Below are 24457 nucleotides of genomic sequence, written 5' to 3'. Positions count from 1 at the left end.
TGATGTTTGATTCAATATAATCTTAAGCTGATAGCTCAAAGAGATAGCCCACCTATCTTTAAACTGTCATTATTCAGATACAGCAGAAATTAAAATCACCTCTTTACTGGCATGCTATTTTCAGTGTATTTCTTCCTTCTCTTGACTTCTTTTTCAGTAAGTAATGTCATCTTATATGCCAGCCCATTTTGTAACACCTGTGTAGGGGTGGTTTTTAAAACTAGATTGCAATCAGGAGCGGTTACACAGGTACAGAGAGAAAACTGTCCCAGCTCTTAAAATATCCATTGATTGCAAATAAATTCAAATGATACCCTGATTACATGCTAAATTCACAATTATTCCTGCCCAGAATAATAATAAATTTACACTATATACATATAGTTGTATAAATAAACGCAGATATGAAGGACAACATTAAACAACTAAGAGGAAAAAACACTTACAAAAGGTACATATGGGTAGCACTCAAATTCCCTTGATTGGTAATGTGGACAGAGTATTGAGTGGCGGATAAACTAGGCTATTAAAATATAACTTTTATTGGGACTTATTAAAAAGATAGGACAGAACAATTAAAATTACAGAAACTAAAATCGATCTGATTAGGGACAGTGGTGAAGGTAACACTTGGTGAGAAATTATGTATCGTCAGAGATATTAATATATCTGTTTAGTATCTCCAAGTGCTCCAACTATAGTGTTATTTCTATATGTTAGTAATTTTGTCACTAACAATGAAACTGTATTAGATTAAAGATATTGAGTTTATCTAGATAGTAACTCCTGACAATGTCTTTCTGTTCGTGGTAATACACAATCAATCACAGCTTGCTAAATATACTGTTTGTTTTTTAGCTAGTCATGCACACAATTGGTGTTCACAAGATGAAGTGATTATGGCATATTGTGGTATACCATGTACATCAGATTCACGTAATTTATGAGGTATAAAGAGCGTAGTTACCTATTAGTAACTGGTATCAAACCCTGATGATTATATCACACTTAAGTCTGGGTGTATATTGTGCACTTATAAATTTGTCAGAAGTAACTGTGACTCAATCAGATTATTTTAAAAAAAATTTTTGTTAAATCCCTTGCAGTCAACTTATATACTCTGGGAAATTAGAATATTAGTAACACTACTTATTCGCTCTTATATGGAGTCAAGTTGAAAAATTGGCTCCTGAGTGTTTCAGTCACCGATTGATTATAGATATTTTTATCCAATATGTAACTAAGTGTGCAACTAGACTTCTCATCCAATCACGTGGTTACATCTAAAATAGTAATGCTGTGTCTGTTACACCAACACTATTGTGTGTTATAGTGTGGTCAATACTATATATTGATTCCACTCGTTCACTTGTTTATAGTATGGTATAGTGTTAACCAGTTTTAAATATTGTGTGCACACGTTAGCTTGTATCCCGTAGATCTCACTTAGGAATTGACCACATATATTATTTATATCAATGTCACAGATGACGATTTAGTAGCTAGATAAGCTAATTTTAGTAACATAACAGGTTACTTATGTATAGAGTTACAGAGAGCCATATACCCCATATTCACTATAGAGAGATAGCAGTATTGTGTATAGTAGCACCGGAATTTACTGGTACCTAAATACTTTTGATAATTAGCTATATCTCCTTGTATATCTCATTGTCTATAAGTCTCTCATTGTAACCATAACCATATTATCTATAAGTTTCTCTTTATAAACCAATAAGTCTTTCCTAGTAACCATAACCTGGTCTTGTAGCTTATATTACTTCTAGTAATAACAGTTTAAGTTTTATCTAACTGTCCCCAATTTTTTATAGTCAAAATAATTCGTCTAGGCTTTTCAGAATAGCTAAAGCTATATTCCGGTATTTGAGCTGCTAATAAGTTTGACGAATTAAGTTTAAATATTTAGAAAAAGATTTGTTTCTGCTAAGTTAAAAACATATATTTCACGGAGCCCATCAACTCCCAACCTCCCCTGACATGTTTTGCCGACTTAGGCCTCGCTTCCATTGAGTCGTAATTCAGTTTGCGTGCACTCGCAAACCGATAAATATGCTGTCGGAAGCAATATCGTTTATCGACTGTTTCCAATGGCGCGTTATACCTCAATATCGGCAGCCGGACTTCGGCTGCCGAAAAGATCTTCGCGTCCCATAGAAAGTAATAGAAGCCGTTAATCGATAAATTATACCAGGTTTCCAATGAAAGCGCTAACCGTTAATACACTGTCGGAGGCTGTCGATACATTGAGAAATATTACCCCCAGCTCAACTAGGTGTAAAAGAGGAAAATTGTGCTTTTTGAGACCTATTTTCTATTGAAATTATAAAACTTGCAAATAATGCAAGTGTTTTAATGTAGAAATAAATTGTTATAAGTAATATTTATTGTTGTCTCATGTATAGAAATAGTTGAACTTATATTCTAATAGAAATATCAGTATATATTTAAATATAATAATATATGCAAGAACATATCTACAGAATGCAAACTAGACCTATGCCTAGGGCAGCAATAAAAATTACTTATATTTATGAAGTGTTAAATATAATTATATTAGAAAATAGTATTTGATTATTAAAAATATGGATAAGTGTTTCTTTATTTTTCTTGAGAGGTGATCACCGGTAAGGAGCACGGACGTTAAACGTAAATTCTATAGCGTAAGGTCGGGTTACCTTAGCAACTAATTGATTTTCAAGAAATCCGACGTCAGATGGAAGCGTTAACACAACGTTAACTTACAGCTACACGAAAAGAGCGACTGCGCGCAACACGCTAATCTTTTCAATGGAAACCTGGTACTAAAATGCAGCCGTAAATTACTTTTAGCTGTCGGCCGCTTCGGTAGCTTACGGCTCCATTTTTAACGACTCAATGGAAGCGAGGCCAAACTCGGCTTTTTAAAAGGACAACATTGTTTAGAAAAAAAAAAAAAGAAATTTAGGGACATGTAAATATGTTTGCAAAAGATTTCTGACATAACAAACACACACACACACATATATATATATATTATGTGCAAAGATATATGTACATATTCTAGCATTAATAATAGTAAAAAAAAAATATGAGATAAAAGCATATCATGACTTCTAGAAATACAAATACACATTAATTTATGTGAAAGTATCATATAACAGATTTTTTTGTATAAAAAAATCATTATAAAAATAACTTTCTATGAGATATTGTTTGTTGAGGTATAAATGTAGCTATTTCTTGGACATTAACAGTTGAAAAATAAAATATTAGCTTTAGAGAAATGTGCTTGTTCATGGACAGTAATGAAATGGTATAAATAAAGTTGGGAAAAACCTGAATAACCGCAACATCGATGACTATTAGTTAACACCAGTCCGCACCATACTTGACGCGCATGTTTTTGACGGCTTTCTTGATAAATAAGGAGATCGTATTCAGGTCCACGGCAGCGATGTTTGGCGATGTCTGGCGAGTGTATTGACGCCGGCGAATGCAACATAGTTGATGCTTTCATAAATAGGCCCCCATGGCTAGCCTTTTCTTTTCCAGAAGCTACTCAAGATTTTTTTCTTTCATGATTCGGATAGAGAGGACAATTTTATACAACATTCCAATTTATTTCTATTATCTAATTTGCTTCAATATTTAGATATCCTTTGTTGAATAAATAGCAGTTCACATGGGTGAGCCAATCACATGATGCATCTATGTGCAGCCACCAGTCTGCAGCTACATAGCTTATTTAGATATGCTTTTAAACAAAGGATATCAAGAGAATGAAACACATTAGATAATCAAAGTGAATTGGAAAGTTTGGGTTTCATGGCCCTTTAATGTGTGCAATTTCCATTACTTCCTGTCATAGCCCATCAAGAAGGCTGAAGTCTCTACAGGAAGGCAAATTAATTGTTTTTATTTTGAAATGTTGCTAGGAGACACCATAAAATAGCTCCAGTCAGTTTATTGCCCATAATAAGTAGAGGACCTCTGCGGCTCTGCTGCAAAAATCATGTGACAGTAGAACTAATATTTTGTAATGCCTTATTGCTTATCTAGCTGTAGGCAGTGGCTACACTCAATTTTGCAAGAAAACAAGTATGTTTTTTGTTTTTGTTTTATTTTTTAACATAATCTCTTTCTTTTCATGTTTACTTTGATTAAAGATATTTATTATACCACTGTTTCATATACCTTTAACTACACCAACAGTTCTATTGAAATATTTTTTTTATCATGCCTCTAAGATTGAACAAGTTATAATTTTCTTCCAGTTAATTTATTTCCTGATGTAAATCATATCTGCAACATCAAAGAAATATATTTTAAAAAAACATTTCTAAATTATATTACACCAGATAGAGGGCTAGATCACACGCAATGCGCAAACAATTTCAAATGATCGCATATTTAAAAATAATTGTCAAACCCAAACTATTTCTAACGCACCCAATGCTTATTTAGCAAACCCTATAGACCAGTAATAGCTTACTAATTACACTTGTACTAAAAGTCAGTCGTCGGTTAAAGGGACATTAAATCAAAACTTTTTCTTTCATTATTCAAATAGAGCATACAATATTAAAAAGTTTACAATTTACTTCTGTTATCAAACTTGCTTCGTTCTCATGATATTCTTGTTGAAGCGATACCTAGTTAGGTAGCATGCACATGCCTAAAGCAATACATGACAGGAAATAGTGCTGCCATCTAGTGCTCCTGTTAGTGTATTTCATTGCTGCAAAATGGCTGCCATATAATGCTGCAGACACGTGCACACTCATGAGCTTACATCCCTGTTTTTCAACAAAGGATAACAAAAAATAAAGAAAATTTGACAACAAAAGTACATTTTAAAGTTGTTGAAAATTGTATGTTCTATCTGAATCATGAAAGAAATAAATGGGTTTTATGTCCCTTCAAACTTGCGTGTGTGCAATTTTAACACCACCTTTTATTTTATTAAATTTTTAAAAAAAAGGGATTAAAGGGACATGAAACCCAATTTTTTTCTTTTATGATTCAGATAGCTAATACAATGTTAAACAACTTCCCCATTTACTTCTATTATCTAATTTGCTTAATTTTCTTGATATCCTATGTTGAAAAGCATATTTAAATAGAAGCTGCTGATTGGTGGCTGCACATAGATGCCTCGTGTGATTGGCTCACCCATGTGCATTGCTATTACTTCAACAAAGGATATGTAAAGAATGAAGCAAATTAGATAATAGAAGTAATTTGGAATGTTGTTTAAAATTGTATTCTTTATCTGAATCATGAAAGAAAATGTTTGGGTTTCATGTCCCCTTAACTGTTATTGCTTGCTATTGTATATTTAAAAACATAAAAGGTGTATAGCAAAGAACTTTACAAAAAAATATACCACTTGAGCTTAATTTTTGTGCTTTATTGGCTTTGCATTTAGCGTTATCTGACATGAGTTTTAGTGTGGGCCCTCATAGGAATCTATTATTTGAGGGAACTTTTGCAGCTATGTTATCTGATATGAATAGTCTAGTGCAGATTATACTACCGTGCTCACAATAAATAGTCACCACCATAGACTTATAATACCAGCAAACAAAATATAAACACTCCAAATGTATTGTGTTCCATCAATGTTTGTGCTCCATAGCGTATTTTTGTGTTAAGCTTGTAATATGGCCCAGTATGTACTAAAAAATATTACCATTTAGTTCCAAAATAGAAAAACTATTTTATCTAATGTGCAATGACATTTTTTTCTTAAAATGCCTGCTCATAAATATATCCAGTGGATTAAATCCATCTCTTTTCTTATTTGCATAACATTATAAAGAATTGTTTGCACAAAAAGGTTTGGATTCTTATGCTAAAAGTAGATGTGTTTTTATGTTAGTCAAAAATAATGAATTAGCTTAAAAATTGAAAATAAAAAAAATAAAAACAAAGTCACTACAGAACAAATTCATTAAGATTTTTTACTCCTTTTAAAGTTTCAGAAAGTAAATGACTAGATTTAGAAACGTAACTTACTATTTTAGGGGGTTAACACGTTCGAGAGGTTATTTATTAATATTTTATTTTTTTCCTACAGCTTAGGTGGTTGTGTACACTTGGTACCAGCATAATAATGGGCACAAACATGAGTCAGCCTTCAACTCATCAGTAAATTTTACAAGTGTTCTGGAGACACCCACATTACTGCTAAACAAAACTTATTTTAAGGTATGTCAATTTAAATTTAATATGAATCATAGCACCCTGCTGCCTCCCTCGCATACATATATTTGAAGTCTTTAAATCTCCACCTGTGTAATGTCAGTTAATAGATTTTATAACTTAAGAAGAAAATATATCCCTGTATGGTAAATACAACTATGTACATATAATTTCTCTCCTATATTTTTTTTTAGTTGTGCATTTAAACTGCTACATAGAAAATTGAAATAGATGGGTTTTAATTCAAATAGTCCAAACAAGGTGCAGTTTGTTGAAACAACGAATAATAAACAAATACATACATGATACTAGAAATGAAATAAATAAACAAGCAAATAATTAAGTATATACTTAAAGGGATAGAAAGGTCAAAAATGAAATGTAAATATGTGCACTTCAATTTGAAATAAAAGCATTTTTTTCAATATTCTTCCATTAGCAAAAATGTTTCTAGTTAAAATGAAAACTGTTTTTCTGCAACATACGTACCTATCCTGTGTGGTCCCGTGCACCAGTATTCAAACACTACACCTCTCAAAGAGTCAGCAGTGGCTTGTATGACACAAATTACATATACAGAAGCAATACATACCACTGCTAGCTCTCTGAGAAGGTGTTGTGTGCACAGGCCCTCACAGGATATGTGTGTATGCTACAGAGAAAGTAATAACTTTTACTAAAAGCATTTTTGCTGATGGAAGTATATTGCAAAAGTGCTTATATTTCAAACTGTATGTATGGGTACTTGTAAAGCGTGACTAATCACCCGTAAGGGTCTCAAGGAGCTGCTCATTTTATCGACCTTGGAAGGATAAAAGGCTGAGTGGACCTCGTCGGGGATCGAACCTGCAGCCCTTGGGCTGCTACAGAGCTCAGCACAGTGCCTTAGCATGCTGAGCTATCTGCCCAGCTGAAATGCTCCCATGCACATTTCATTTTTGACCTTTCTATCCCTTTACACAAACGAGCATAGAAAAGGCATAGACATGTACTTTCCAGTTGTTATGAAATGTCATAACTTAGCTAACTTATTTACATGACATTCATTTTTTAAATGTTAATTTTTTTTATTGAGGTCAGGATCATAGAGAAATGTACAAACAACATTTCATTACATGTATGAGAACTACAAAAACTTCTGGGATTAGTGCTCAACATACAACGATCAAGAATCAAAACCGAAGGTGGTCAACCCTGAAGGCATTAACCTCAAAATGAAGATTTATCTTTTTTATACAGTGTAAATATGTGAAATCAATATTGATGAAGTAAATATACAAGAAATTTGAAGTTGAGAGATTGAGTCATTGTGCTTAACAGGATGTACTTGCGTACCTGGGAGCAAATAAAAGTCCATTTGACAATTACCCGATGGGGAATTCCCATGGGGGAAGAGGTCGGTGGTGAGGGGGGAAATTGGGGGAGGAGAAGAAGAAAGAGAAAAAAAAAACACTCATCCTTACATAACCTGCCTGTCAGTCTCAGGAAGGGGGGAAATGATACAATCCCCTCCCCACTGGAGCAGTTTGTTGTTGGTGTCAGCTGCCCTCCGTTTACATTGAGAGAATCTTGCCCTCCCCCAGTGAGTACCAGGGCTCCCAAATCATATCATGCAGGTTGATTTGTTGGCGAGAGCTATATACGTAACTCTCCATAGACCGAAAGTAAGAAATAAGTTGGATCAAGGCCTGCCAGTTAGGGGGGGTCAGGTTTTTTCCAGTTTCTGGCAATTGATAGTTTTGTCGCCATTGTGAATGTTATCAAAAGAGCGCGGTTAGGCGCAGAGAGGGGTCAAAGACCATCATGAACCAGAGCCTTTTCTGGGGGCAAGGACGCCACCAGTCCTAGACGGCAGCACAAAACCTCCAATTTGCTCCACATGGGGGCAATAATAGTGCATGCTCATCAAACATGTTGGGGGTCGCCTATTTGCTGATAGCCTCTCTAACAAAGGGGGGAGCTGCCTGGGAGCATTTTGTGAAGCTTTGAGGGTACGTAATGCCACCTGGTCAATAACTTATAGAACAGCTTGTACAAAGTCATGCAGTGAATTGATGACTTGGTGTGCTGGATTGCATCGGACCAGTCCTCCACTGACAGTTCCACCCTCCAGTCCTCCTCCCGATCCCCCATTTTCCTGGTTTTAATAAGTTTGGAAGCGTCAAGAAGAATTTGATAATGGGAGCATAGGGGGGAAACATGTTGGGTGTCTGTAGATATTCGGGTCTCCCAAGGTGTCCGTGGCCTAGGCGGAACGCTCATGAATCCCCACGACTTCAGTGTGGAGAGAAGTCTTAGCAGATCAAATCTGAACTTGGGATGAATAGAATGGCTATGGGCCAGGTCATCGAAGGGTATTGGGTTTTCTCCCGAGAAGAGGTCCATGATTTTGAGATTAGAAAGGGCTCGACGTACCGCTGAGCCAGCGAGTGGAAGGCCTAGAAGAGGCCGATATTGAGTGGTTGGGTGAGGGATGTGGGGATATCAAGTTATGGTGGCGAAGACGTGGCCAAGCGTTCCTGCAGTGCAGGATGATTTTGTTGTGGATCGGGAAATCCGAAGTGCAGTTGGGTGGGATCCAGAGAAGATCCATCAGTATTGGGTGGGCCGGTAAGGAAGCCTGCTCTAGTTCTAGCCAGCAGGGACCGGCCTTTTTTGTGTTCCATTCAGAAATATGGGATAGAAGGGCAGCCTCAAAGTAAACCCGTATATTCGGAAGACCTAGACCACCAGCCAGGACCGGGCTTTGTAGAAAAGAGGCTGCGATACGGGGCCTCTTCCCATTCCAAATATACCGGTTGATCACCGCTTTAAACTTGTCCAGCAGCCAGAGTGGGACCTTAATCGGTAGACATCGAAAGAAGTATGTTAGTTTGGGGAGCTGCATCATTTTAACTGCGGCTATTCTCCCAAACCAGGAGATTTCATCGTATCTTCTGGAACACAGAACAATTTGGAGTTAAGTGAGGTAGGTGTGAATGTTCTTAGATAGAACTATGCTAGTGTCATGGGAAAGGAACACCCCAAGGTGTTTGTGACCCGCTAAAGACCATTGGAGTTTATATTTTTTCTTGAGGGAGTTTAGGACGGAGTCGGGTAGGTTTAAGGGGTATGCTTCTGTTTTACTTAAATTCAATTTATAGTAAGAGATGCTGCCAAACCTGTCTAGGAGATCAAAAAGAGCAGGAAGGGATTCCTCCGGGTCAGTGATGAAAAGAGTCAGATCGACGCGTAGAGGGCTAATTTATCGGGGATGTTGTGAAGGACTAGACCATTGACTTGAGTTGAGATCTTTATTGCAGTGGCCAGTGGTTCGATGGCTAGGGCAAACAGCAGGGGAGACAGGGGACAACCCTGTCTTGTGCCATTTGTGATCTGCACCTTGCTTGAGCTAAAGTCCAAGCCTCTTACCTTCGCTGTGGGGCAAGAATACAAAGATCTCACTGCGATAATGAAGAACTCCAGAAGGCCAAATGCTGATAATGTTGAGAACATGTAGTCCCATCTCACCCTGTCGAACACTTTTCTTTTACAAGATATGACGAGTCCACGGATTTCATCCTTACTTGTGGGATATTATCCTCCTGCTAACAGGAAGTGGCAAAGAGCACCACAGCAGAGCTGTATATATAGCCCCTCCCTTCCCTCCACCCCCAGTCATTCTCTTTGCCTGTGTTAGTAATAGGAAGAGGTAAAGTGAGGTGTTAGTTTAGATTCTTCAATCAAGTTTTTTATTTTTAAATAGTGCCAGAGAGTGCTATCTTTCTCGGGGGAAATCATCAGTCTATTGCTTCACAAGGAGACATATTATTTTCTGCACTGATGTTTATGATCTTAGCAAACATTATCTAAGATCCATAATGGTTCCCACAACGTAGCTGAAGGTATGTGTGAGAAAATCTTCAGTGTGGAGACCGGTGTCTTGCTACAAGCAACTTTGAGGTATGTGCAGTCTTTTATTTTCTGGGGAGACGATATACCAGAGCTGGCTGACATTGTCTCCTATATGGGGTAGGGTAAGCAGTATGCACTTAGAGAAATATTTGTGTACCTGAAATCCCTTTATTAATTTATTTCATGGCCAGAAGTTTTATACAAATTGGTGGCTTATGTTTGGGCTTGACACTGAGAGACTAAAGTGGTTTATGGTATAAATGCAGGGGTTTGATCTGCATTAGGACGCATGTTTTTTACTTTTATTTTTATGTCGGGCATGTTTGTTTGGACCCATGCGGGTCCTAGTCAAATTCAGTACACCCACGGTGGGCAAGGCCTATTTTCGAGCGCTCCGTCGCGCAGTCTTCATTGACATTGCATAGCTGGCAGAGGCCTTTCCTATATATCCGGACATCTGACATTCTGAGTGTTAATATTGTGTTTGGGCTTATCTTGCAAGTGGATGAAATATTTAACAGCGTTTTTAGACACATTAAAACAGTTTTTTCGGGCTAAACAGCGTTTTTGCAGGTTTCAGTAAAATAGTTGCGCTTTTAAAATTTAAAGGCGCAGTACAATTTTTTTGGTGTTAATTTTTTTAGATTTTTAGTATAATCAAGACTCAATATTTAGCAAGGTACGACTCTTATCAGTACTGCTAGTCTGTTTAACATGTCGGACAGTGAGGAGGAAACTTCTTGTTCTATGTGTTTAGATGCCACTGTGGAACCCCCTCTGACTTTTTGCCCCTCATGTACTGAGAGGGCCTTACAATGCAAAGCACAAATTTTATGTAAAGAAAATGTGTGTAAAGATGATTCTCAGGCTGAAGGGAATCAGGGTGTACCGCCAGTTTCTCCCCAAGCGTCACAACCTCTAACACTCACCCAAGCGACGCCTGGTTCTTCAACCGCGTCTAACTCATTTACTCTGCAGGATATGGCTGCAGTTATGTCAACTACCCTTACAGAGGTGTTATCTAAGTTGCCAGTGTTACAGGGTAAACGCAGTAGAACAGAGGACAATGTGATTGTGAATCGCTCTGATGCGTTGTTGGCTATTTCCGATGTACCCTCTCAGGGATCTGAATTGGGGGTTGGGGACCTTCTATCTGAGGGGGAACTTTCCGAATCGGGAAGTGCGTTACCTCAGACAGACTCGGACGTCATGTCCTTTAATTTTAAGCTTGAACACCTCTGTCTTTTACTTAGGGAGGTTTTAGCGACTCTGGATGGTTGTGATCCTATTGTGGTACCACCAGAGAAGTTGTGTAAGATGGACAAATACTTAGAGGTACCTGCTCACACTGACGTTTTTCCGGTTCCTAAGAGAATTGCGGAAATTATTAAGAGGGAATGGGACAGACCGGGTATCCCGTTCGCTCCCTCCCCTAAATTCAAAAAAATGTATCCTATTTCTGACACTGTTCGGGACTCCTGGCAAACAGTCCCTAAGGTGGAAGGAGCTATATCTACCTTGGCTAAGCGTACCACTATTCCTATTGAGGACAGCTGTGCTTTCAAAGACCGTATGGATAAGAAATTGGAGAGTCTCCTAAAAAAAATGTTTATTCATCAGGGTTTCCTCTTGCAACCTACAGCATACATTGTACCAGTTACAAGTAAAAATATCCCAGTAAAGGGATATAAAAGAGCGCTGGTGTTTAAAAAGAAAACATTATACAATTTAAAACCAAATTATTGTACTATTGATATAGTAGATCAAGTCTACTGTATTAGTCCTGTTTACTGTCCATATGCTGGTGGTAAATAGGGAATAAAGATGTCCTCTTGAATGGAATAATGAATCAGGCTGCTCCTCTTGATCCCAGAGAGTGTGGAACAACTGTTGAAGAAGATTAGAGAGAGGGCGCCACAATAGCGTGATATCGTCTGGAATGCAGGTACAGATAAAAGAAAATTTTATGCTTACCAGATGGTGTGGCACTGTGCAAGAGAGCAGGCTAGCACTTAACAGATAAAAGAAAATTTTATGCTTACCAGATGGTGTGGCACCAGTTCAAGAGAGCAGGCTAGCACTTAACAGTGGCTAGTACACTGTAGGAGCCAGGCTCCAAAGGCACTTGTCCTAGTTGCAACTTGGTGTTTCTCTCCTGTTGTCTGGAATTGTATGGACTTCAGGTGTGTTTTTGGTGAAGCTCCACTCAGTTCATCTGCTTCCTAATACAGCTATTTTAACCCTTTGCCTGCTGGAGAGGGCTGCAAATACACTGTGCCAGACAGCACACTCTGGGAGCTTAGAGGTGAAGATGCCTTTCTGCAGGAACTTTCAGCAGCACTGTGTGTGTACCAGTTACAACTGCGGCAGCCTTTTGGTTTGAGGCCCTAGAAGAGTCTCTTAAGACTGAGACTCCTTTAGAAGATATCTTAGATAGAATTAAGGCTCTCAAGCTGGCTAATTCTTTTATCCCAGATGCCGCCTTTCAAATCGCTAAATTGGCAGCTAAGAATGCTGGATTAAAGTCTTGGTCTGCTAATGTATCATCTAAATCAAAGCTTTTGGCTATTCCTTTCAAGGGTAAGACCCTTTTCGGGCCTGACTTGAAGGAAATCATTTCTGATATCACTGGAGGTAAGGGTTATCTCCTACCTCAAGATAGGGCGGTTAAATTGAGGGGTAAACAGAAAATTTTTCTTCCTTTCGGAATTTTAAAGGAGTACCATCTTCTTCCTCTTCCTCCACAAAACAGGAAGGAATTTTGCTCAGGCCAAGTCCGTCTGGAGACCCAACCAAGCTTGGAACAAGGGTAAACAAAACAAGAAGCCCGTTGCTACTACCAAGTCTGCCCTCTTACTAGATCCGGGACCGGATCTAGTAGGGGGCAGACTTTCTCTCTTTTCCCAGGCTTGGGAAAGAGATGTTCAGGACTCCTGGGCACTAGAAATCGTGACCCACGGGTATCAACTGGAATTCAAAAGTTTTCTCCCAAGAGGGAGGTTTCTTCTTTCACGATTGTCTGTAAAACAGATAAAAAGAGAGGCGTTCTTACGTTGTGTAAAAGACCTCTCTACTATGGGGTAATTTGTCCTGTCCCAAGACTAGAGCAGGGATGTGGGTTTTACTCAAATCTTTTCGTGGTCCCCAAAAAAGAGGGAACGTTCAGACCCATTTTAGATCTCAAGAGTCTAAACAAGTTTTTCAGTGTTCCATCCTTCAAGATGGAGACCATTCACTCAATTTTACCAATGATCCAGGAGGGTCAATATATGACTACCGTGGACTTGAAGGATGCATACCTGCATATTCCTATCCACAAGGATCATCATCAGTACCTAAGGTTTGCTTTCCTGGACAAGCATTTTCAGTTCGTGGCTCTTCCCTTCGGGTTAGCCACAGCACCTAGAATCTTCACAAAGGTTCTAGGGTCCCTTCTGGCGGTTGTCAGACGACAGGGAATAGCAGTGGCGCCTTATCTGGATGATATTCTGATTCAGGCGTCGACTTATCATCTAACAAAGTCTCATACGGACACAGTGTTAGCATTTCTGAGATCTCACGGATGGAAGGTGAATCTAGAAAAAAGTTCACTAATTCAACAGACAAGAGTTCCCTTCCTGGGAACTCTAATAGATTCTATAGACATGAAGATTTTTCTGACGGAGGTCAGAAAGTCAAAGATTCTAAATACATGCCAAGCTCTTCAGTCCAATCCTCGGCCATCAGTGGCTCAGTGCATGGAGGCAATTGGATTGATGGTGGCGGCACTGGACATCATTCCATTTGCTTGATTTCATCTCAGACCACTGCAACTGTGCATTCTCGGACAGTGGAATAGGGATTATGCAAATTTATCTCCTCAGATAAATCTGGACCAGGAGACCAGAGATTCTATTCTTTGGTGGTTATCGCCGGATCATCTGTCCCAAGGGACAGGTTTCCTCAGACCCTCGTGGGTGATAGTGATGACGGACGCCAGTCTACTAGTCTGGGGTGCAGTCTGAAATTCCCTGAAGGCTCAGGGTGTATGGACTCAGGTGGAGTCTCTACTTCCAATCAATATTCTGGAACTGAGAGCAATATTCAATGCACTTCAGGCATGGCCTCAGTTGGCTTCAGCCAAATTCATCAGATTCCAGTCGGTCAACATTACGACTGTGGCTTACATCAATCATCAGGGGGGAACAAGGAGTTCCCTAGCGATGACAGAAGTATCCAAGATAATTCGGTGGGTGGAGGCCCACTCTTGTTATCTGTCAGCAATCTACATCCCAGGAGTGGACAACTGGGAAGCGGATTTTCAAAGCCGACAGGCTTTTCATCCGGGGGAGTGGGAACTCCATCCGGAGGTATTTGCCTCACTGATTCTCAGATGGGGCAGACTGTATTTGGATCTAATGGCGTCTCGACAGAATGCCAAGCTCCCAAAATACGGATCCAGGTTGAGGGATCCTCAGGCTGAACTGATAGATGCCTTGGTCGTTTAACCTAGCTTATGTGTTTCCACCGTTTCCTCTCCTTCCCCGGGTGATTGCTCGGATCAAACAGGAGAGGACTTCAGTAATTCTAATCACGCCTGCGTGGCCACGCAGGATTTGGTATGCAGATTTAGTGAACATGTCCTCTCTACCTCCTTGGACACTTCCAGTGAGATAGGACCTTCTCGTTCAAGGTCCTTTCCAACATCCAAATCTAATCTCTCTGCAGCTGACTGCTTAGAGATTGAACGCTTGATTTTATCCAAGCGGGGATTCTCTGATTCGGTCATAAATACTTTGATTCAGTCATGCAAGCCTGTCACTAGAAAGATCTATCATATGATATGGCGTAAATATCTTTTTTGTTGTGAATCCAAGAGCTACTCATGGAGTAAAGTTAGGATTCCCAGGATTCTGTCTTTTCTCCAAGAAGGATTGGAGAAGGGCTTATCAGCGAGTTCCTTAAAGGGACAGATTTCTGCTTTATCAATTTTGCTACATAAACGTTTGGCAGATGTTCCAGACGTTCAGTCTTTTTGTCAGGCTCTAACCAGAATTAAGCCTGTATTTAGACCAATTGCTCATCCCTGGAGTTTGAATTTAGTCCTTAGTGTTCTTCAAGGGGTTCCCTTTGAACCCATGCATTCCATAGATATTAAGTTATTATCTTGGAAAGTTTTGTTTTTGGTTGCAATTTCTTCTGCTCATAGAGTTTCTGAGCTTTCAGCGTTACAATGTGATTAGCCTTATCTTATCTTCCATTCTGATAAGGTGGTTTTACGTACCAAACCTGGTTTCCTTCCTAAGGTTGTTTCTAATAAGAATATTAATCAGGAAATTGTTGTTCCTTCATTATGTCCTAACCCTTCTTCTAAGAAGGAGCGTATGTTACATAACCTGGACGTGGTCCGTGCCCTGACGTTTTACTTGCAGGCAACTAAGGATTTCCGTCAATCATCTTCATTATTCATTGTTTTTTCTGGAAAGCGTAGGGGTCAGAAAGCTATGGCCACCTCTCTTTCTTTTTGGCTGAAGAGTATCATCTGTCTGGCTTATGAGACTGCTTTACAGCAGCCTCCTGAAAGAATTACAGCTCATTCTACTAGGGCTGTGGCTTCCTCATGGGCATTTAAAAACTATGCTTCTGTTGAACAGATTTGCAAGGCTGCAACTTGGTCGTCTCTTCACACTTTTTCCAAATTTTCCAAATTTGATACTTTTGCTTCTTCTGAGGCTGGTTTTGGGAGAAAGGTTCTTAAAGCAGTGGTGCCTTCCGTTCAGGTTCCTGTCTTGTCCCTCCATTTCATCCGTGTCCTGTAGCTTTGGTATTGTATCCCACAAGTAAGGATGAAATCCGTATACTCATCATATCTTGTAGAAGAATAGTAAATGTATGCTTACCTGATAAATTAATTCTACGATATGATGAGTCCACGGTCCACCCTGTCATTTTTAAGACAGATTTAGATTATATTTTATTTGTTATAAACTTCAGTTACCTCTGCACATTTGGCCTCTCCTTTCTCTTCCTAACTTTGGTCGAATGACTGGGGTTGGAGGGAAGGGAGGTGCTATATATACAGCTCTGCTGTGGTGTTCTTTGCCACTTCCCGTTAGCAGGAGGATAATATCCCACAAGTAAGGATGAAATCCGTGGACTCGTCATATCATAGAAGAAATTAATTTATCAGGTAAGCATAAATTTACTTTTTTTGGTGTCCATTGACAAGGCAAGAAGCGGAACTCCCATGTCTGCAGCCTCAGTAAATATGTTCAGGAGGCGTCTCATATTATCAGGGCCCTGCCTGCCCGGAATAAAGCTGACCTGGTCCGGGATTACTAATTCTGGAAGAAATCTATTTAATGTTGTGGCCAATATTTTCACATAAAGCTTTACGTCCACATTTATTAGAGAGATCAGCCTATAACTCTCGCATAGAGAGTGGTCTTTCCCCTCTTTGGGTAGAGTAATGATGGAGGCCTCAAGAAACTCCGGGCAGAGTTTGCTTGTGTTAAAAGTTGAGTTGAAAAATCTGGCAAGAAGTATTATTTGCGGGGAATAAGTTTTATAAAATAAAGGGGTAAACCCGTCCGGTCCTGGGGCCTTATTTAATTGAAACGAGAAAATCACTTGTTTCAGCTCTTCGGTGGTCAGTGGGCCAGAAAGGAACTGGACATCTTCCACCGATACGGGAAGGGAAGACAGGAACTGCTCAATCTGCAGTTTTGGGGCCTTAGGGTTCTCAGGGGAGGAGTCAAAATTATATAATGTGGTATAGTACTGAGCAAATGAGCTTGCTATATCTTTTGGGGCATATATCGTCCCTCTTTGAGTTTTAATAGATGGGATTCGACGTAGCTGTGTACGAGTTCAGAGCTTATGAGCTAGGAGTCTATCGGCTCTATTAGCCTTGTAATAGTACAATTGTTTGAGGGCCAGGAGATTTGATTGTACCCTTTTTTCCTCTATTACGTAAATTTTTAATTTAATGGCTGCTATCTGCTCAGCCATCAGTTTCGAGGGGCCTCTTCTATTGTGTTTTTCTAGAGAGCGCAACTCCAAATATAATTGAGCGAGGGGCTTTCCCATAAGTTTACGGTTTTTTGAGGCCTGTTTGATAAAGTGGCCCCTCATAAAGGCCTTCAGGGTTGCCCATAGTACAGAGTCATCAGTCATAGCATTGTCATTGGTGGCCAAAAAATCGGATATAACCTTAGAGGTTTCAACTCCGGCCAGCCCGGAAATTAAAGAGGGGTGTAGCCTCCAGCACGAGGAGGGAGGCCCCCGGAGATGGGTGTCATCCAGGGTAATGGAGACCATATCATGGTCCGACCATGGGCACACCTGAATAGAAGAGTATGATAGCCTGTCCAGGAGGGGGGAGTGGCTTAACAGGTAATCAATTCTTGAGTAGCAGAAGTGAGGGTTTGAATAGAAGGTAAAATCTCTCTCCATGGGGGGCAGACACCTCTGTGTATCGTACAGGCTATACTGATACATCAAGGATCTAAACTGATTTGAGGCCCGTTTAGCTATGGGGTCCAAGGGTTTGTGTTTGGAAGGTCTCCTGTCCATAATTGGATTCCACACAATGTTCAGGTCCACTCCTATCAGCAGAGTACCTCTGTTTAATTGGTCTATCAGGGGAAAAAACAATTTCAGGAAGGCAAGTTGGCCTACATTCAGGGCATATATTGAAGCTAGGGTGTATTGAATTCCGTCCAGAGTACAGACCACCAGCAGATACCTGCCCTCCGCGTCCCTCTCCACATGTTGGACCACACATGTAATTGATTTGTAAACAACAATGGCCACACCTCTTTTTTTGTTGGATGAGAGGCAGATAGGCAAATTGGGAAGAGTTTAGAGTTCTGCATGAAAGAGGAGCCCCAGGGCCAATGAGTTTCCTGGAGGAAGGCAACTCCCACGCCATTTTTTAAAGGTATCAGAGGAGAAGGCTCCTCATGGTGGGTGAATTCAGTCCTTGGGTGTTCAAGGTAGCAAATTTAATAGCCATGCTGTACAACAGCCGAAAGAGAAGAAAAAAAAAATTGGGGGGAGGGAGATGGAGGGAAGGGAGGCAAGAGTTACTAAGTAGTGTTCTTTATCTGCTGCAATACAGACTACTGCAGATAGTGTGACTTAGACTCTGTTCAAAAGTGAAATACTTCAAGTTGTGTGGCATTCGGTAAGGTCTGTGATAAAAGGACACAGCCAATATCTGCGTTGTGCTTCCCTAAAAAGCGAAAACTTAAGAAGATTCAAAATTCAAGGGGGAGTGCTGAAGGCACTAAAGGTAGATTAGGTAGGACTGATTTTGCAGTCATAGGGCCATTCTGGCCCAGAGGGGCGAACCCGAGTTTTAGGATGGGCATTCGTAATGGACAGTTATTACAGCAAACACTGGCCATCTTTGATGCAGTGGGTTTCCTGCTGGTGCATAACATTAAATACATGTAACAACATAAAAACAACAAAAAGATTAGTAGATCTAGAGCGACTTAGAAATAACTAGTTAAACCATAACATTAGGGTACTAAGACCTTTGTTTCTTTTCCCCGTCTCTCCTACCTTTGACAGTTTGAGAGAGAAAAAAAAAAGAGAGGTGACCGTTAAGCTAGGAGGGGAATTAAGTTAAGTAAGTCTGAGGTGACTTAGAGTCAACAAGTTAAACCATAACATTAAGGTGATGAGACCCTTACATCTCTTCACTGACCCTCCTCCCCTGGGTGAAATGAATGAGGGGCACCCATTAGGCTAATTGGGGGGTTAAATCTAAGGGGCAGAACCTCTAGGAGAGATCTGCAGGGTAGGATTGGGGTAGGCCAGGTATTCAGATTCCAAGGGTCAAATACAAGAAATTTGTGAAGGGGGGTTGTGCCAAAAGCCTTGAGATCTCATGCTGCGGTCCCCTAACAATGTACCCATATAAACCATATAACTCAAACATTAGTATAATTTAAACAATTCTAACATAATATTTTTTGGAGCGCTGATGGCAGCAGTCCCCTCCTCCTACTCTTGCAGGAACAATGCCGGGCCAAGTTATCCTCCAAAATGTCCTGTGATTCCTGCAACATTCTGGGATCGTGTACCTGGGGGGAGAAAAGAACAAGGACAGCAGAAACAAATACAAATAACAAGTCCCTTGCACTCGCATCTCAGAGTCATGTTTAAAATGTCCATTGCTGTTAACTCAGGGACTATTAAGCAATCAATCAAAAAGGATACTAAAGGTAATTTGTAGGAACTTCCAGGATAGGAAGGACGAAAGTCAATGGCCTAGGCTTTGAATCAATGGCGCACCAGTTCTGTGAAGTTCTGGAGAAGAGAGTTGAAGAAGCATTCCTCAGGCCTCATTCAGCTTCACTAGTGAAAGGCAGGATTGTAGAAGAGGGAGCTTGCAGAGATTTTCTGTTGTTGTCCCTGGGGGGAAGTTGCTTCCATGGTGGGGCCTCTGCTCTCAAATCCCCAGCAGGAGCTTTGGAAGTTACAAAGGGTGGTCCGTCTGGGAGAAGCTCCCATTTGGAGAGAAGATTTCTGGCTTGCTCCAGAGAGGTGATAATGTGCTGGGTGTCATCTGTAACAAATAGTCGTACTGGGAAACCCCACGTGTACTTGATTTACTTATTCCTAAGGATTCTCGTTAAGTCTCGGTATGCCTTTCGCTGCTGTAAGGTATGAGGGGAGAGGTCTGGGAAAATCTGCAGACTGTCAAACTTCGAGGTTTTTAGGGACCCAGAGTTCACTGCTCTCAGGAATTTCTCCCGAAATGTGTAGCAATGCAGTCTCACAATCACATCCCTCGGTTTGTCATCAGACATGGCTCTAGGTCTAGTCGCCCTGTGGGCCCTATCGATGAGAGATTCAGGGTTTTGTAGAGGTCCCAGTGCAGCTGTAAATACTTCCTGTAGATAGGGTTGCAAGTCTTTAGGGAGAACGTTCTCAGGGATGCCCCTCAAGCGGACATTTTTGCGCCTGGAGCGATCTTCAAGATCTGCCAGCTTGGACTCCAATACTGTTATTTGCCCTGCCAGGTTTTCAGAGTATGAAATCAGGTTGGCATAATCAACTGATAGATCTTCCTGTTTACGCTCCAGGGTGTCAGTGCGTTCTCTGATTACAGCGATATCTCTCCTCAATTCTGAGCACAATTTGTCAAACCTTTTGCAGATGGATTCATGATGAGACGCCAGCATGGATTTTATCTGGCCCATCATGTTCTTATTGGCTCCTGCGATATCTGCCAGACTTGCAGGCTGGGAAGTAGCATTAAGACCTCTCTCATTACTTGGTTCAGAAAGGCAGGTTGAGTCGGATAGATCATTGTCTGTGCATTGCTCCAGATCTCTTTGGGGTTACTGGAAGTGTTCTTTTAATGTCTTTTTTGGGTCCAAGAGACCATTGGATTTTCTCCTCTGGGCTTGCACCATATTCCCACTAAAAGTAATGCTTGTAATGAGGCAGTGTAGTAGGTGATGGGTGCCTCTGGAGAAATTTTATGAGAGATGATGTGGGTTAGATGATGCCCTTGTGTTGCTGTGAAGTTACTCTGGTTCACCTCGTGGGCCCAAGCCATAAAACATCTTTGTTCCTAGCCAACTACCATTTTATCCCTGTGCAGGCATGCCCCAGATAAGGGTAGGTTATTGTTCCTCAGCGTCTTGGCCTGCTGTACTCGGGGTAATAATGATACTATCTTCACAGAGTTGATATAATGTCCCGAGGTAGAGAGACAACCACCACACACAATTCCCCAGGGAAGGATGATCATGGGCAAGGACAGTGGGGTATGACCCACTGTCACTGAGGGCAGCAGGAAAAGGAAGGGGAGAGTGTGTGGTCAATTACTGCAGAGCAGGGTGAATGCTAGGGCAGTGGCTTCACAGTGAGCTGAAGAGTAAATACCCTCTTATCCTGCTTCTGTGGTGCGTCAGCTCAGCTGCTATGTGAGTGAGGCCTGTTGTGGTACAGTTATAAGACAGACCCCATCTGGGGTTATGGGAATGTAACTGACCCACCTGTGGGAAGTATCTGCAGGTCTTGATATGAGAAGGAGCTGGGGAGGCCCAGTTTGGAGCCCAAGCTTGTAGTGCAGGTGAGGGTAGAACAGGGCTAATATATGGATTTAGGATAGTCTTGTAGGATAGCCACTTGTAGTGGTGTAATAATGCAGTCCTCAGTGGGGAACCTATAATGGAATTTTAAATTCGGCCCAGGAACATGAACATGTGGCACAGTACTTATGTGTCTCTATTACCATGTATGTGTGGGACGGGACTCACCAGTAGCTGTATGGAGACTTTTGTATCAGAAATCCAGCCAATGTAGACAGCTGCTTGCCCATTGAGTCCAAGATAGAGGCACCTGTTGCTGGGGTATAGTGGATACTAATATCCCAGGTGGCACCAGGAAGTGAATTCAATCAGGCTTACTTTGATGCCAGGGCTCCTCTATAGGCATTAGATCAAAGATGGCCGCCATTCACACCACTCAGCTCTGTCTCCTCTTTTAGTTATTTGTGATGTATGGGGCACGTTCTGGAATGGGGCCCACAGCATTGGCCAGAGGCCTCCCAGCGGCAGGTTTGTGGTGGCAGTGTGATCAGCTCTGCTGATTGTAGATGGTCTCAAGTAGAGCAGCCAGCACTTCACAGTGTAGAAATCAAATATGGCCACTGATCGTGCCAGCAGAAAGATTTCAGGCCGCCGCTAGGCTACCAGTCACAAACCGGAGCCTAGGGACTTCTATTTACAGTGGGTCCTCTTCCCTCTCCTCTCCAAGGCAACAGTCTCTTGTCAGTTCCCCGCAATGCTGGGGCTATGGTAAGCAGCGCGAGGTCCAGGAAAAGTGAGCCCCAGTGTGCCCTGCAGTCAGCAACTCTCGGTCCCTGGAGTTGTTGTTGCTGGTGAAGGATGGAGGCCCCTATTCAGCTACTGGTGCTCCGGAGCGGATCCCCGACCCTCCGGAGCTTACAGAGTGTGGATCTGTGGAGGAGGCGTGCAGTGGCGAACAGTTCTGCACCAGCGTTTCCTTGGTCACTCAAAATTCCTCCAAAATTCTTCCTTAGGCTTGATATATTGGCAAGCTTGATTAATGACCCGGGCTGGGCCCAATTTTTGCTCAGATTAGAGGGATAGTTAACGTTAATATTAGGAAAGGGCCACAAGCTCTGTATGTACACCTCCACTCAGCACGGCAGTTAGTTCCGCCCCCCATATGAAATTCATTTTAAACGTTTCTGCAATACATAGTGTATATATTAAGTAGTCAAACTGAATAACATTTGATACAATTACTAAGGAGAATAAGACATGCAGTTCATAGCTTTGCTGAATACAAATGAAACATTTCCAGTCCACAACTTAGAATACAGTCCACAGGAGGAGCAATCCCATTAGCTATCTGTTTCAGGAGAATATGCTCATGCTAGTCTAAGCTGAAAAGATGATCTATGGCACATGGAGGCTAAATATATGTCTGTTCTTTTTTATGTTTAACAGACCAATAAATGCAGTGGAATAGTATAATCAACAACTGCATAATAAAAAGACAATAGCAGTTGTTAGACTTAATAAAAATAATGTAGGTGTCGCCAATGTTGGGGGCATCAGATTAGGGGTTAATAAGTATAATGTAGGAGGCGGCGATGTCCAGAGCGGCAGATTAGGGGTTACTAAATGTAGGTAGGTTGTGGCGATGTTAGGGGCGGCAGATTAGGGGTTACTAATATTTAATTAGTGTTTGCGAGGCGGGAGTGCGGCGGTTTAGGGGTTAATATGTTTATTCTAGTGGCAGCGATGTCCGGAGCGGCAGATTAGGGGTTGCAAATTTTATTTTAGTGTTTGGGATGCGGGAAGGCCTCGGTTTAGGGGTTAATAGGTAGTGTTTGGGTGTTAGTGTACTTTTTAGCAATTTAGTTATGAGTTTTATGCTACCATAAATTTCTTAACTACTGACTTTTAAATGCGTTAGGACTCTTGACAGGGTAGGGTGTACCGCTCACTTTTTGGCCTCCCAGGACAGACTCGTAATACCAGCGCTATGGAAGTCCCATAGAAAAAAGACTTTACAAAGTTTAAGTAAGTCGTTTTGCGGTTAGGCCAAAAAAGTGTGTGGTGCCCCTAAACCTGCAAGACTCGTAATACCAGTGGTAGTGAAAAAGCAGCGTTAGCACCTGTTAACACTGCTTTTTCATCTTACCGCAATACTCGTAATCTAGCCAATAGTTAATTTTAATAACAGAGTAAGTCATCACAGTGGTTGTACAAGCTTTAACAGTTTTCAATCGTTTCTTAGAACATTGTCTATGAGTTTCGGTTTCTTATATCTAGTCTGTAAGAAGTTCCCATATCTATTGCATAAACCATATGTATTTATTATTCACAACCATCTAGCATGAAAGTGTTATACTAAGTAACTGGGAGTAGATGATTTTTGTAGATCGAGATTGTGCCTTAGGAATAATTTCAAACATTTTCAATATAACTGTACTCAACAAATAAACTGATAAACTTATTAAACTAATTAAACTAATTTGTGTGGTCTTCTTTTTTTTATTCTGCAGTGTCTTATAGACAGCATATGTCGGGTCTCTTAGCTAGCAACAAGGTTGCCTTGTTATCTTATTCAATGCATCAGCCTGTCAGCCCTATACTCATGAACCAGGTCCCTCCTCTTTATCTTTGTTCCCTGTCACTTATTTAGTGGGTCGCTGTTTAGAATCCAATAATACCAGATTTTCTGGAATTGGTCCGAGGTACCCTGGATCTGTGATGCTCCTTCTGTCATAGTATATATGTCTTGATTCTTGTCTGTCACCTCCCTCCAAGCGGGGGCCCCCACCTTCCAACGCCTCACTATACAGACTCTGGTTGCTGTGCATAGTATTTTAATAAATGTATTAACTGTTGAATTAAACTGTGGGAATCCCCGGTTCAGAAGCGCCTGGGACATGGTCAGGGAAATAGTTTCTTCAAGTAGTTGGCCTAATAAACTGTTTAATTTGTTCCACGTGTCTCTTATTATAGCACAGTCCCACCACATATGACTATAGGAGCCCCATTCCCCACAATCTCTATAGCATAGTTTGGATTTGTTAGATGAGAAATAGGATGTACTTATCGGTGTCAGATACCATCTGAATAGCGTTTTAATGGTGTTTTCCCTAAGATCGGCACTAATCAGTCCTTTACATGAATCATGAAGAATTTGATTCCATTCCTCCTTCAGGAGGGTAAACCCCAGATCTTCTTCCCATTTTATAACTATGCGGTATTTGGTTTATATCTGCTTTCTTGAATATCTATATATAGTTTAGTGATCATGTGTTTTTCCCTATCAAGTGATTTGCATATCTTTTCCAGATTTGTTCTTGGCT

The sequence above is a fragment of the Bombina bombina genome, chromosome 5 (genome assembly GCF_027579735.1).
Source record: "Bombina bombina isolate aBomBom1 chromosome 5, aBomBom1.pri, whole genome shotgun sequence".
Lineage (NCBI taxonomy): Eukaryota > Metazoa > Chordata > Amphibia > Anura > Bombinatoridae > Bombina > Bombina bombina.
This window is presented reverse-complemented; position numbering follows the sequence as displayed.